The sequence below is a fragment of the Austrofundulus limnaeus genome, unplaced genomic scaffold (assembly GCF_001266775.1).
Source record: "Austrofundulus limnaeus strain Quisiro unplaced genomic scaffold, Austrofundulus_limnaeus-1.0 Scaffold91, whole genome shotgun sequence".
NCBI classification, from domain to species: domain Eukaryota; kingdom Metazoa; phylum Chordata; class Actinopteri; order Cyprinodontiformes; family Rivulidae; genus Austrofundulus; species Austrofundulus limnaeus.
This window is the reverse complement of record NW_013952493.1, coordinates 820,831-835,369: the sequence shown is the minus strand read 5'-3', so window position 1 is coordinate 835,369 and position 14,539 is coordinate 820,831. Positions and strand designations below refer to the sequence as shown.

Below are 14,539 nucleotides of genomic sequence, written 5' to 3'. Positions count from 1 at the left end.
TGTGATCACATTGCATGTTAATGATCAGCAGACCGCGAGGCTGTGTGTGTGTGTGTGTGTGTGTGTGTATATGTGTGTGTGTGTGTGTGTGTGTGTGTGTGTGTGTGTGTGTAATTTTTTTACATATTTGTTAATATAGACAAAATCCTGAAGGCCATAAGTTTTCTTTGACCTGTGTAAATCTAACTTATATCATAGTCAATTCAAACATCCTCTAACCCAGGGGGGCTGACAGTGCACTGCAGTTGCACTAGATGCCAGTTTAATGTCCCTGATTTAGTTCATCAGTCATTATCAGTTTAGTTCTTTAAATGTAAACCCCACCCATCCTGTCTGATGTTCCAAACTGCTATTTTTCTGAGTGACTTCTGCAGGTAAGATATTGCTCACTAATAACAACTCCTTATAAAACACTTCAGAATAATTTCTAAACTTCTCATTTATTATTTATGCCTCCTTCTCCTCCCTGTTGTTGAATTTGTCACATCTTGTAAAAACAATGCAAGACAAACAAAATCACTGCTGAATTTTTGTGTTCTGAATCACGCCCTGTCATAGAATTAGGTTTGTGGATTCTGAAGACTAATATCCATTTCCCCCTTGGGTATGTCCCACCACAACTCTTCTTTCATTTAAAATGGCTTTGCTCTTAATCATACATAATTTTATGGTTATGGATAATTTAAAAAATATGATTTACTCACTCCTTTGAAGACCAAAACAATTTTGGTTAAACATTATTGTTGGCAGCTGTAAAGTTTAGTATTCAAGTTTTTGGGCCAAGTGGCCACTTGAAAAACTGCAGCTTTTTCTCTCTTTTTTTTTTACATTTGTGTTTACAGCTCTGTCAACTCTCGCTGTTTGCCTCATTTTCAGTGAGATACACTTTAATGTCACTCTGACTACCTGATGTAGCTCAACTTAAAAGTTGGCTTCCCAATTTTTTTTCCCTGAAATGACACAAATGCAGTCCCCCCGCCTCACTGTTTTCCCATTAATGCAATAGTTGTGTAACAGAAGACACTATTTGAATGACCTCTCTATCAGAATTTGTGTAACTTTGTGCAAGTTGTGTGTCCTCGATCTGCAGTTCAGCCTGCTTGCAAATTTGTGAACGTGAGAACGGTTTTTGCTCTCAGCACATTTCAAGGCTGAAAATTTACAATGTGTCACTTTCTTTTTTAGTTGTTTCACCAAGGCTGTGGAAGAAAAGCAAAAACAGCTTGGTTGTAAAGCCCAGGAAAAAAAAACAGAGCTGGACTGAACACGGCAACTGTCAGATTTWAGCAGGCGTAATTGAATGTTTAACTTGTTATTTTGTGGTTTGACTAAAACCTGAAAGCTGCTTCTCCCTGGATATGCTCTGTTTTTCATGTTAATTCCATTGAACAAAATGTTGTTGACTCTCACACAGGGAGACCCACTCAGGTGGACAACTTTGAAATCCTCCATTGACCCAAAATGGATTTTTTTAAAGTAACGATGTGAATTTTAGTAAAAAAAAAAAAGATATGATTAAGAATAAATGCAATATTACCGACATAACCTTATTGTCCCTCATTATATTTGTACTCAACCACATGTTGGAGTTAAATATCGAACATTTATTTATCCAAAAAATATCATTCAACAGCATTTGATTTAAAGCTTCAAATGACATTCACTTAATGAAAATTGATCACTGCAGAGTGGGTTAGTTTTTGGTAAAAAAAAAATGGAAGAAAAAAACATTTTTAAAGTAGAAAATCTGAAACTACTTATTTATTTTTTTTCACCACTGAATTTATAATAATTGTCACAGTTGCTTGGCTGAAGGCCCCCAAACTCAAGCTGACAAGCAGGAGGCAGGTGGATGTAAAAAAAAAAAAAACCCTGCCTTTATTGAATAAATCAAAAACCAAGGTGCTGTTTTGGCAGTAAACCTAGGACTACAAAAACTGAACATGGCACAAACACGAGAAAGAAGAGACAAGGATCTGACAAGGGGAAATGGAAAACCTTTGACTAAATATACCGAGGGAGCTGAAGGCAAACAAAGGGCAAGCGTTAAAATTAGTAACTGAGAACTACACTGAACCAAGTTCAACWAACTCAGGGTATCTTTAGATCTGGCCTAATTAACTTTCAAGATCACATGTATCTGTTCAGTAAATCCACCAAGGATTTCTGACTGAGTATGTGCATGTTGATATAAACTTACATCAGATGACCAAATACAGTCACAGACAGTGTCATGAAGACTGGTAGAAAAAAAAAAACATGAATTAAGTTAAATTTCTGAATGACTGTCTTTGATATTTAGCACAAAAAGTAAGAAAATCTGTGTTTGGTACATTATTTCTTTGTTGTCTTGGCCATAAATCTTATACCTGGGACCTGATTGGCAGCACCTGGGGGTATAGCTCAAAAGAAGTGTCAATAGAAACAGCAAAATAAGCTGTTTGTCAGAGAAGATTTAGCATTTTTCATCATGTGTTCAACAGATATACTCAGCTCGACTGCTCACCCCACAAATGCATGTTCCTTACAAATATGGCAACATTTGAAAGAGAAATTAACAYATTTTCTAACRGTAAAAGATTTATTGCTGTTACAAAAAAGAAATAATCTACCAAACATGAAATTCCTTACTTTTTGTCCTAAGDGTACTATGTTTGTGTGCCCATAGAATCAACTGAAAATAATAAAAATAGGTGACAACATGATGTGTTTAGGACTGAGCTGAAAAAAAGTTTAAACAGTAAACATCTGAATCTGCTGTCTTTGTTTACTGACACAGACTGCAACCAACCTAATGTAGGTTAATCACGTGACTCACACGATCTTTGGTGGATTCAGCCAAGTGCTTTGTTTACTTTAAGTGCCTACCCACATTTCACAATTGTATATTATTATATATGGGAAGCTACTGGAGTAAACTCTTTTAAACTTTACTATTTGATATAGTTCAGAATGACATTTTGATTTTATTTTATGAGGACCATTAATGTTTTCCACATTTTTTGGATTCCAACACCCAAACTTTGTTTCTTGTATGTTTGTCCACAAAGTTCAGCAGCTGCTGCAGTGTGTTGACAACAGGTACTTGACTGATTGGGATCCTACTCACTGATATTTTCTCTCAGCACTCCTCCTTTGATTGCTCTTTAGCCTCTTCTCCGAGCCTGCTTGGCACGGCGGAGGAGCTGTGATGTCCCGGGACTCAAATGGGAACAAATAGGCAGAGAAATGGATAAGAGAGCGTGGAGAATGGAGCTGTGTGATGTAACGTCCGGCGCTGGAAGACAACCTTGTCTTTTGATCCGGGCTGAGTGGGAAACACTTCACGAGAGGCTCTGGGACTGAATACAGGCCTCCTGTTCTGCAGCGCTAAATCTTCCCAAACCTGAATGAATTATTTGGAGAAGAGAAATTGGTCTTTGAGAAACGTTCACACGTGTGTATCGACCTTCGTAACAGGCTGCGTTTAAAAACATTTTAAGAAAATGCTGAGCAGCAGAGTATGCTGGATAATCTCGCTCCTCTCCATTTCAATTGAAGCTGGAGAGGGTTAAAACTCTCTGTGGCAGCACACTGTGCAGAGCAGAGATTGGCTAATCTGGGAAAGCAAGTCTAGCGCTCACTAGAATATTATGCTCACTGATTTAATGTCCTCTCTGTCTTTTTCTCCTAGGTAAGCACTTTCCTGCTGCTGTGCTGGGGATGGGGGGGTCGAGTCGCCAGTCCCAGTGGCTGCCTACGAGGGCTGGGATAACTGATTGAGGTGATGTACTGCAGTGTATTTGTTGACAACAGAGAAGCCTGTGGCACTTATTCCTCAACACGCTGACAAGTGAAGACTTGGAGAGCTGAAAAGGGGATCTATGGTGCTCAGTTTCAGAGGAACAGTCTATTCATTTAGGTCTCTTTAAGTTCAATTGAGGCTTTAATCAATCTGGGTCTTCTTGTGGAAAGACGAATTAGTTGCTGGAAATGCAGCACGTTAAAGAAGTCAAAGATGAGGCTCATCAGCTAATCAAATTTGCATTCATTAAGCTTTATTGTTCATCTGTGCATCAAACTTAAACCGACTCGTACTTAAATACATACAGTATGTATATCTTTATATGCATATGCATGTGTGTGTATGTGTGCGCGTGTGTGTGAGACAAGAAAAACAAGTCAAATCAAATGAAAACATCTACTTCTTGCTACCCCCAGCCTACACTTTAGGAATCCTTGAAGTCGCTGCCATCAACGTCGTTTCTTTGGACTCCTCTCTCAGGCTTTACAGAAAGCTTTTTGAGTCTTTCGATTCACTCTTTTGGTTTTATGGATGCAACTTTCCCACTCGAGCTCATCAGGGTTGTTTTCCGCGGCAGCTGTTTGCAGGTTAAAGCTGGGATAAATGCACTCTGCGCTGCCTGCTCAGCAGCAGATGGCAGAGGGACAATGTTTACAACTTGCTGGTGGACAAAGTGGAGCTTTTAGCTGCTAAACAGTCRGATGTTTTTTTTTTCTTCCTCTGGAGGGAGGGATTATAAAAACGGGGGGTGCTTATTAGACTTATGTGTATCATGTGGCTTTTTTAATGTGGCTCTGATGTGTGAAGCAAAATTGTTTGCAAGCACGTTCTGTGGGGTATTTTTGGAGATTTTTCTCTTCAACTTTGTTCTCTTTATTTACACAAGAGGGGCTTGTGCAAGAGGATGTGCATCTTTTGGTATATAGGCTTTTTATTTTTATKCTCAGCGTGTCTTGTTTTTGAATTAAGCAGGGAAACTGATATTTCTTTTCTGCTGGCCTTGACTTCTCGGTGTGATTTCATCCAGACTTCAGAACTAACCCAGAGAGRCATCCAAAACTTCTATAGAACTTCTGTTACTGACTCAAAGACAGCAAAACACAAAAAAGAAACAGATTTTTAGCTTGGAGTTTCTTGTCGAGATTACAGGCACAATTTTTGTTTTGATTTATTTTCTAACAGTGTCGTGTCTCTTAARCTTGCAAACCTTTTATACAAAGGTTCAAACTTTAATTAGCTTGTCAGGATTAGGACTTGTTTGGCAGTCACTGTCAACAAAGGCCAAGTGATGCAAATTTTAAAACTTTATTCATAATAAAACTTCCCAAAAGGGAGAGAACTAGCAGCACCACGAACATTAAAAACTACTGATGTCCACAAATCAGTAAAAGCAACATGAAGACATTGAAGTTTTTGTGCGTAGCTGCCAAATTTAGGTCAAATCAGAACCTGTGTTTAACTGCAGAGGATTCATCAGATTTGAGAGTTGTGCATTAAGATTCACACTAGATGTCATCCTGATTCAATATCAATATTGGATATTGGTCTGATATTAGCCCAAAAAATAATATCTGGTTACATTGATTTGCATTTAAAATCAAAGATATAGGCACTCTGATACAAGCTGTCCATTCCAGTAGTCTGCTCAGGATGTATATCCAGCATTGCTTGGATTCAGCATAAACAACTTCAGTGACCTTATTTTACACTTTAAAAGTATATTTTGTTTTTATTGGATTCATTGAGGTAATTTTTCGGGGTCTTATATTTTTTTATTTAGTTATTGTATTTAAGTATGCAATGTTCTTATGTTTAGGAATAAAAAAACATGTAAACTATTGGATAAGAATAATAGTGACCTGTTTTTCTCATATATATCGTTGTTGACAATTGTTGTCTGTTTGACTGGATTAAGACTTTCTAAGAGTCCACACTAAAAGTAAAGGTAATAAAAGTATGTAGGATTCATTCTGATATTGTATCGGGTTGATAGCAGAATCGGAAGTAAAAAAAAAGATGTATCAGTACCCCTAATACGTACACAGAAAATACTACCTCCACACAAGGAACCATTTTCTGCTCCTACCAATAAAAATCAGAATCAAATGTTAAATAAAAATAGTCCTAATAAGTTTTGGAACTAACTTGTACTAAATGATGTTAAAGTAAATATATTTAGTAGGAAGGATTTAGAGTAAAAAACAAGACACTTTTTTCAATAAACTAGCAGTTCTTGAAGAAATGAATTTCACACTATGTTTTGGAATAAACAGCCAAATGCAATTAAAATGAATCACAAAAATGCCCCAGTCAGAATACTCTGATCTGATTCAGCTCGATMTGAAAGTTTACAACTCTGCACACATCAGTACTTCTATTCTGAACAAAAGCCTGTTGTTGTAGAGATACATCCAAGGACTACAGTCTGACAGTGGTTCATGAAATATTTTGCAAACAGCAGAAAAAAAACAGACAAGTGGTTGCCCACCTTTCAGGACAGCAGAAGATAATAATAAGATTAGAGGCTGAACTTTTTATGCCTTAGACCTCTGTTGTACTTCATGGCATATAGTTTATAGCTTTTCAACTGGTACGATAAAAGTACATTTATTAAATATGTGCAAATTTTGTTAGCAGTTATCATGTCTTTTAAAGATACAAACATAATAACAAAATTGTCTGAACTTTAAAATCAACCGTGTTCTGCCTCCAGATGAACAAGCTCAAGGTTTCCTAACAGCCCTCGGAGTCCTTCCAACAAGGMGTGATTGAAACAGGTTTTTGTTAGGACTCCCAATAAAATCTCCCAACAATAAACTGAAAGCCTATTTCAGCAAGAACTACAGTAAAAATTGAAAGAGTAACTTTGATTTATTACAGAAAAACTGCAGCAAAGTTTGTCAGCTTCAGAGCTACTAAATAGACATTTTTTTAAGCTCTGAATGAATAAAACATAAAGGAGCAAATTTGCTGTGAGAAGAAGTGACATAAATTTGGAGCAGATGCGATTTCATCTTCTAATGACCTGATAAAAATCAAAGTCCACTCAGTAAAGATAAGTTAAAAAACCACAAAAGCTGTTCAGAGGACGTAAACTCAATTTTTACTTTTCCTGAAATACTTTGTTGTGTTTTAAGAGATAAGTAAAACCCACGCCAGATGTTGCTCCAGTGGGGCGGAGCCTTTAAACAGCAGCTGATATTCCAGTCACCCTGACGGACCGACACCGAGGTGGAACCAGTTCCACATCAGTCCAGCGGTCAGAGGGTGCTGTGGTCCGCTGAGCCTTCATTATGCATGAGGCCTGACCACCCTTCACCAGCTGTCACCAAACTGACCACTGAATCCCATCTGGACCCCGGGGGACAGCGCCGCCGTCCATCAGGGAGGCTGTAAGATGAGCCCACTGACACAGAAACTCCCACCTCACATCCCACTTACCACAGCCCTGGCTCTCCCAGTTGATACCCCCCCCCCACACACACACACCACCACCACCACGCTCCCTCGCTCTGAGGCTCATTCATGGGTTCAAAGGTCGGACCGCTGCTCTGATCTTATAGCCTGAAAGTGATTTTCTCTTTTTCATCAGACTGGCAGTTTCTGGTTTGAGCTGGCATGAAGTAGCTCATGTTTTCTTCACATTTATTGCTTCTAAATAAAAAATAATAATTAATTGCTTAAAAAACATTGCCATTGTATAAAAACAAGAAAAAAAGAGGGTAAAAATTTAGTAAAGAATTACTTGTTTAAAGGGAACATATGCAAAATGCATGTTTTTTTGCCTTTAAATGCATTTTGTCTGTCTTGGATGATTTAAATGGGGAAAGGGAGGATTTAAAAGCATAATGTCTCCTTTAATGCATCTTTGTCTTTTCTGCTGGCTCGTTTAATGATTTAGGATTTTGTGGTGTCTATTATAAAATTAAAAAAAAAACATTCACTGTCTTGTAAATTAAAATTAGAATCTAAAATGTATTCTTTTAGAAAAAAGTAGCCAGCACAGACTTTGTCAGCTAGCTGTTTTGAAGAATTTGATACATAATGCGATTTTTATTTTTGTTGTTGGAGAGTTGGGGGTGATCATTTATGTCAAATCRGAACAAAAAAATACTAAAAGAAACAGAAAGTTTTTATTTGCGTCAGACAGAGCAGTGCAGTCATTTCCATGGGTAAAAAAAGCCAGTCTCAGTAAAAGTCTTTGTTTTGCTCCAAGAGAAGTAGATTACAAGAAGTTGTATTTTGTGACCTTGTGGTAAATCTACAGCTTGTAGAYGTTCCCAGCAGAAATGCGAGACATTGTTTAAAAACGGAGTTGTGGGCACTCGTTTTTACAATCTGTCTGAGAGATAGGGCTCAAGTGGTGTCAAGAACGAGCAAAGAGAGATCTGAAAGGCAGTGAAGAGTCCAAGCTGCTGCCTTCTCACCTTCCCTTGTATCTGCTCTGTAACAACCAGAACTGTTACGTGTCGGATCGCARGTTCTGGTTGGACCCAGATGTTGGTCACACTCGCAAAAAAGAAGAGAATGTGTTAAAAAATATTCAAAAGTTTGCAAATTGACCAGTTTTGTTGAGACAGCCAGACAGCTGGAGAGTGAAGGATTGAACCATTGTTGGATTAAAGGGATGAAAATCAGCTTCTGTCATGTCAGAGTTTTAGACTTTGATAATCTTATTTTGAGAAAAAAACAGGAGTTGCAGCAGTTTTGGTCAAACTTTAAAAACAACTTTATGCACTAACGTGTTGTGAAATGTCCTAATTCAGCATCAAGTTGACCAGATATCAAACTTGTTAGAGTATGTTTCCTGAATGACTTTCAACTATAGCCACATTTTAGCAGAATATGTACCATTTTTGTATTAGATAATGTTGATTTTCTGAAATGGTCATCTTGAAACTGGATGGCCCCAAAAGTTGACCAGTTTTGTGCATCCAATGAGTACTTTGAGAGCATTTTAGCAAAATCCGTTGTTGTTCTTAGGGGATATTTTGCTAAAAATCTGCTTTTCGTTAGCAGGTAGTGTAACTRTTTTCTACTAAGAAATGTAAAATATATATTTTTATTGAAATATCAGCAAGATGAAAGCTATACACATTACAGTTTGAAATGTGTAAATCCTGTGTGGAATTAATGAAGGAAGTGGGAGAAATTATAAGGTGTGAGGAAATAACTGTTGAGCACATGCTGTTTTAAAATTAAAAGTAAGAAAAAACAATTTAGTGTTTCATATATAGTATAGTGTGTTAAATTATGAAGAATTCCTGGCTTCTTATAATTGACGTCATAACATTTCTGTAGCATCTTTCTGCCTGACCTCTGACCTCACAGACTCCGTATTTGCATTTGACCTTTTTGTACAATTGAGTCAACGTGAACATATACGATTTCTGCCATCTTCACCTTGATCTGACTCAAGCTTATCTTAATCTTTTGGCCTTCATCAAGAGTTTCTCAAGCACGGCTTTACCTTGAACTGGACACAAACCCACGTCTGCAAATGACCTAGTTCAAGTCCAAAACTTTCTTTTTGTTAAATATGAAACTTCTCATCTAAACGAGTGAGTCATCCCTCTGTCCTGTCTCTATTGATGATGTAATTGCTCTGATAATCACCGCCTGTGTTTCCAAGACCAGTATTGTCTATTCAGCATGTCTGATAGTGTCCTCTTTGAGCAGATGGTGCTGGAGGCAGGAGACCAGCCCTTTTCTCACCTCAATCTGGAAGGCAGGACACATCACTCCCGTCCTGGACGGGATGGAAAATAGTTTGCTCAAGGCAAAACAAGAGGAAGGAACCTTGGGAGACTAGCAGCTGTTCTTTATGCGTGGATATGTACAGCTGAAGAGATTATCTCTTCACATAACTGTTAGTGGAGGGTTCAGGGTGGTTGTTATAGTCGAGTAGTCCCCCTTCATTTATTTTCTACCGGGGAGCTATACGTTCAAATGAGACACCCTGCTCCAGCGCCCTCAGGAAGCCCATAGATTACTGTTAATAAGCATTTATCGTGGTGCAAATACACATTGCGCACAGTGTGTCATCATTGAGACCTTTTAGAAATAATCCTTATCAGGCGGCCTTTGTGTTCCAACAYCTGATTAACAAAAATTGCTGCTCTGCAGCTGTGCAGCTAATTGGAAACGTGACCAGCTCCTCCAAGACGTTAGACTATCTCAATTAGTTTTTGACGTTTAGCTCCGCAGGAGTCGTCAGTAAAGRATACTTGCATGTGTTTCACCGTAGCTGAGAGACTAATTGTTTCCACCGAGTAAGAAGTGAAAATTTCAAGATACAAAATTCAGTGTTTTAGTTTGTATTTTAATCTATTACTTTCACAGCTTGTCCATGTTACTTTGCAAAAAATAAATAGTATTTTAGGAAATAAGGGAATACGAAAAGAAAAAAAATCTACCAAAACAAGTTATGTCGACGAGAAAACCACTGGTTAAGCTTGAGATCTTAAAAGAAAACACAGCTCAAAGTGATAAAAGTATTTGGGCCCTTGGCTAAAGATCAGAGTTGTTCTGTTTTGGTGTCTTTTAGCTTTGAGAGCAGCTTTTCATGTGAGCTGCGAACCACTCAGACTCTGTAGAACAGCTCGGAAAGCTTCCTGAATGCTTCAGTACATAAACTGTCTGCAATCAAACACAAAAAAAWTTTAGTTTAGAATTTAATCTTCAGAAACATTTTGTGTGTGTTCTTTTGCAAATGAAATCCTCTTTTCTATTCTTAAAACCTGGAAACAAGTTTTTTTTCCCTTTTTGTAAATAGACTTGAAGTCTTGTTGATGTCTGAAGACAGTCTTGCTTCTAGCTTTCATCTTTTTTTATGATTTCACTCAGCCTGGTTTCAGGACCTGATTGTTCACTTCCTGTTCACTCTGTAACCCAAAAAGATTGGTGCATCAAAATGTACTTTTTTAAATTTTCATATGCAAACTACCATTTCTTGACCTTTTCTCTGAGTCCGTTTCACTTATCTTTGTCAGATTTCATGTAGTTTTTAACTAATTATCTTCAAAGTCATTAATAAAATGAACTTAATTCCACGTAATTAAAATTATAGTTTTAACACATAATTGAGAATTGTACTGTAGCTTTTAGATTATCAATAAATAAGTTAATAATAGTAAGTAGTAAATATTACCGATTTAAAGTAGAAAGGACTTTTGAGATATTGTTAGATACTGATTTTTAAAAGCACTACACTATTTTCTTAGTTTTCCATTTTAAGTACTGATTTTTATAATCCGTTGTTTGACTATTGTTATGTCTTGATTAAAATAGTTTAGATACATGCCCAAAACACCATCACAACACATAAAAAAACGTTAATCAATCATAAGTACAGATTTTTTGTCTCAGTGTCTGCGATTCAGCCATAGGCCAGTAGTGGGCGTACCAGGCACTGAAGAACATCCAAATGTATGTGTACCGGTATATAAATGTGCCGGAACTTTCGGTTTTCGGTCAGCGTTGGTCGCCTATCTGCACAGACARATTAAATCGGYRTTCACTCCAGTCACTGGTGTTGAATGGTTCCATTCTCTTCACATTTAATCTATTCAACATTTATGTGGTTTCATCTCGATTTCAGTTAACGAACACTAAATTKTCTTACAGTTTGTTGAGTAATGTTTAAAGTAATGTTTCGCTTGTTGTTTTGGCACCTTTAAACTCCTCACATCTTCCAAAATGCTGCAACCATCCAGGCACTCATACCTGTGTATTTGACTAAAACTGGTAACAATTAAAGGTTTAGCCTTCTTTTAAGGAATATCAAAGTTTAAAAAGAAAAAGATCATTCTGTTTAGAGAAAAAAACAGAGTTATAACTGTTTTTTTGTCAATCCGTGCATTATGCATTACATACTGTTCTGATGATCTCCCTCTTTTATCCATTGTCCTGACCGGAGACCCACATTTTTATGTAGAGCCCTAGATGAGCACATAAAATCTGCTGCACTGTTAAATCCTGCCAACAGCCTTCCGTTGTGTAACACAAGCAGGGATTGTATATTATACAATACAAGTAGTTTTAGGTACTTTAGATGTTCGATCCAAAAACATGTATAAAATATAGAGTAAAGCTGGACTGTAAAGCAGACAACTATGTGACAAACTGAGTTGCAGCAACTAATAATTCTCAAGTTTTCTTTTGACAGTATAAGGTGAAATATCTAAATCTAGGACTGGATACAACTATATAATCATGTTAGACAATGAATGGTTTGCATTTTGTAAAATTTATATTTGTTGAATTGTTATTTTCTTAAAGACCTAAGCCTTCCTCCTAACATTTGAATTCTATGGCGTCTGGCTGCAGTTGAMTTAGCAAATAGAAATACCCTCAGAAAAGCTGCACACTCGGCATTATTTCTACATTTTCCCTAATGAAGTAAGATGTCCGAGCACAAACTCGTATCRCGACTCGTCTGCATTTGTCTTTCTTTGTTAAGGCAGCATCCCATTTGTATTTCTGCAAAGGGCTAACTTCAATTAACCTACCACTCACAGTGTGGAGGCTGTAGGTCTGCTTCATGGATACGGAGGATATGCTTCATGCCTGCCAGCTATTGAATTTGAATCTCAGTCATAATTTTGTTTCTAATATTAAAGGTCACATTAGCATGTGTGTTGCTTTGTGTTGTGTAAGCGGTTGGAATGCGGGGCCCTATAGCACTTGTGTTGTTGCTGGGTAGTTGGTTGGTCCTCGAGGTTTCAGGATAAATCCACATCATATTATAAATTAAAAGAAAATTGGCTCCTGTCGGTTAATGGAATATTATACAGTGTGGGATATAAATTAGAATTCATAAGTCAAAACTCTGCATAGCCAGCCTGTATGATTCATTTTAGCTTCACAACCAATATGTCATCGTGATCAGGAAACTAATGGAAACGCYTCAGTTCTTTCACTTCATTAGACTTTAAGGCCTAAAAATTCAATTTTGTGTTAATAACTGTAGCCAAATTATGCGTGTATTTAATTCACCGAGTCTTACGTAATTGTTGCTTCTGGCTGCTGTAAAAATCAAAGTTTGGGAAAAACAGGTATATTTTAAATAAATCATGTTCTTAAATACTTTTAGAAAAAAAAAACTTTTTCTGGATGATGCAAGTATTTTAAAAGCWTTCCTTTTTTTTCCCAGACATCAAAGCGTTCTCTTGGTGTCCTGAGGTGAGATAACGTATCAGGTTCAAACATTAATGCGTTTATCCATTTTCTAGACTACGTGCCTTTTAAACAAAGTCAGAGAAAATAGGACTAATACACACCCTGGACATGTTTTATAAATCAACAATAATTGTTTTTATTTAATTTATTTCTAATCTGAGCTGTATTTACTAGAACTACCAGTTCATTTGCAGCGGCAGATTAAACTTGGAGTTCATTTTCAGCTGAAGTCTCCCGGGAAGTCACAGATTTTAAAAATACACACGTGTGTAACGTTGCCTCTAATTGTTGATAATTCAGATCCTCAGTTTCAACCTAATGTCACTATCTGAGGCTTTTCTGAACTGCTAAAAGACGAACAGACACAACTAATGCCAGTTACTCTGCAGCTTCTTTTAAACCAAACACCATCATCCACTAATAGGGTCCTGTTTGGTGGTCACTTCAGTTAACAGCACTGCTTGCAGCTGCAAGAAAGTCTTGTGATGCTTTCTTTTTTTATTTTACTAAACTAAAAAAGCAACATTGTCAGCTTTTATAGTTTTGAGTGCAGCTTACTTGACCTTTGACATGACATAAAGTTGAAATACCTGCACTTAATAAAAATAGAGTCTGGAATAAAAACACAACATAAAAATATTAATAATATTTTTAAAATGAAAATACAGACATAGACTGGAACATTAACCAAAAAAATGATTAATAAAACTCAGTTATGGGGAATTAAATTCTAACTGAGTGAAAAAAATAATTAATTAGTTAATTAATTAACACAAGGCAGATGGAGTTTTGAGAATAAACACATTTAAGAGATTTCAAGTCAACAGAAACAAAAAGTGATCCAAAATGCACAAAAAAAAAGACATTTAAGGAATTTCAAGAAGTGTTAACAGATAACCTGAAAAAAATGGTTTAAGAGAAAAAAACAAGGCTTTGTGTTCAAAATGAACAGGTGGAAACAATAAGGGATTCACAGAGATTGGAACAAAATGAAAACATAAAGAAAACAAAAAAGGCACTTACAAYACTGAAATCCTGGAAACCTGAAACACTTTTAAACCCAAAAATAATCAGAAAATCTCTGATGGCTAGGATACAGAACTCACAGTTCTAAGCAAATATGTGCACCTTTCAGTTTTAATATGTTACACATAAAAAATGTTAAAATTAAGACATATTCACATAACCAAAAATATGAGCCACATTACGTCATGTCATCAATAACTAAAAATATCATTAGGTAGAACCAGTGAGGGGGAAAGCAATCCCACCTTTACTCCTTTCATTGTCAGTCCATTGAGTGAATTTAGATGTGCTGCCAGCAAGATACAGCAAAGCCCCAGGTTTCAYGGAGGTTACTWTTTTAAAGTACTCACAAATTGTRGAAAAAATGCATATATTGAWTGCAGTCCAGAAAAGGCCTGCAGCATGTTTGGGGTGGCATCTTAATTCTGTAAGAATCAAACAAAAACACAAAAAGCTAAATAATTAGCAGCTACACGCCACATGGTACTGTTAGAAAGCGAAATGCTGTGCTCCGTGTGGGCACAGGGCACATCATGTACTGTATTATAT

General features: G+C 36.8%; 1 protein-coding gene across 5 annotated transcripts in view; it reads left to right on the top strand.

Moving 5' to 3' along the window:
- Nucleotides 1-14,539, top strand: part of cadm1b (cell adhesion molecule 1b) — a 327,978-nt gene that overhangs the window by 203,100 nt on the left and 110,339 nt on the right. For 2 of the 5 annotated variants that reach the window (XM_014012463.1, XM_014012461.1), the window contains exon 2: nt 3,674-3,763. The exons of the other annotated variants lie outside the window; for them this stretch is intronic. The gene's annotated coding sequence lies outside the window, so the exon portion shown is untranslated. The remainder of the gene's footprint in view (nt 1-3,673; nt 3,764-14,539) is intronic. 5 annotated transcript variants of the gene reach the window in all.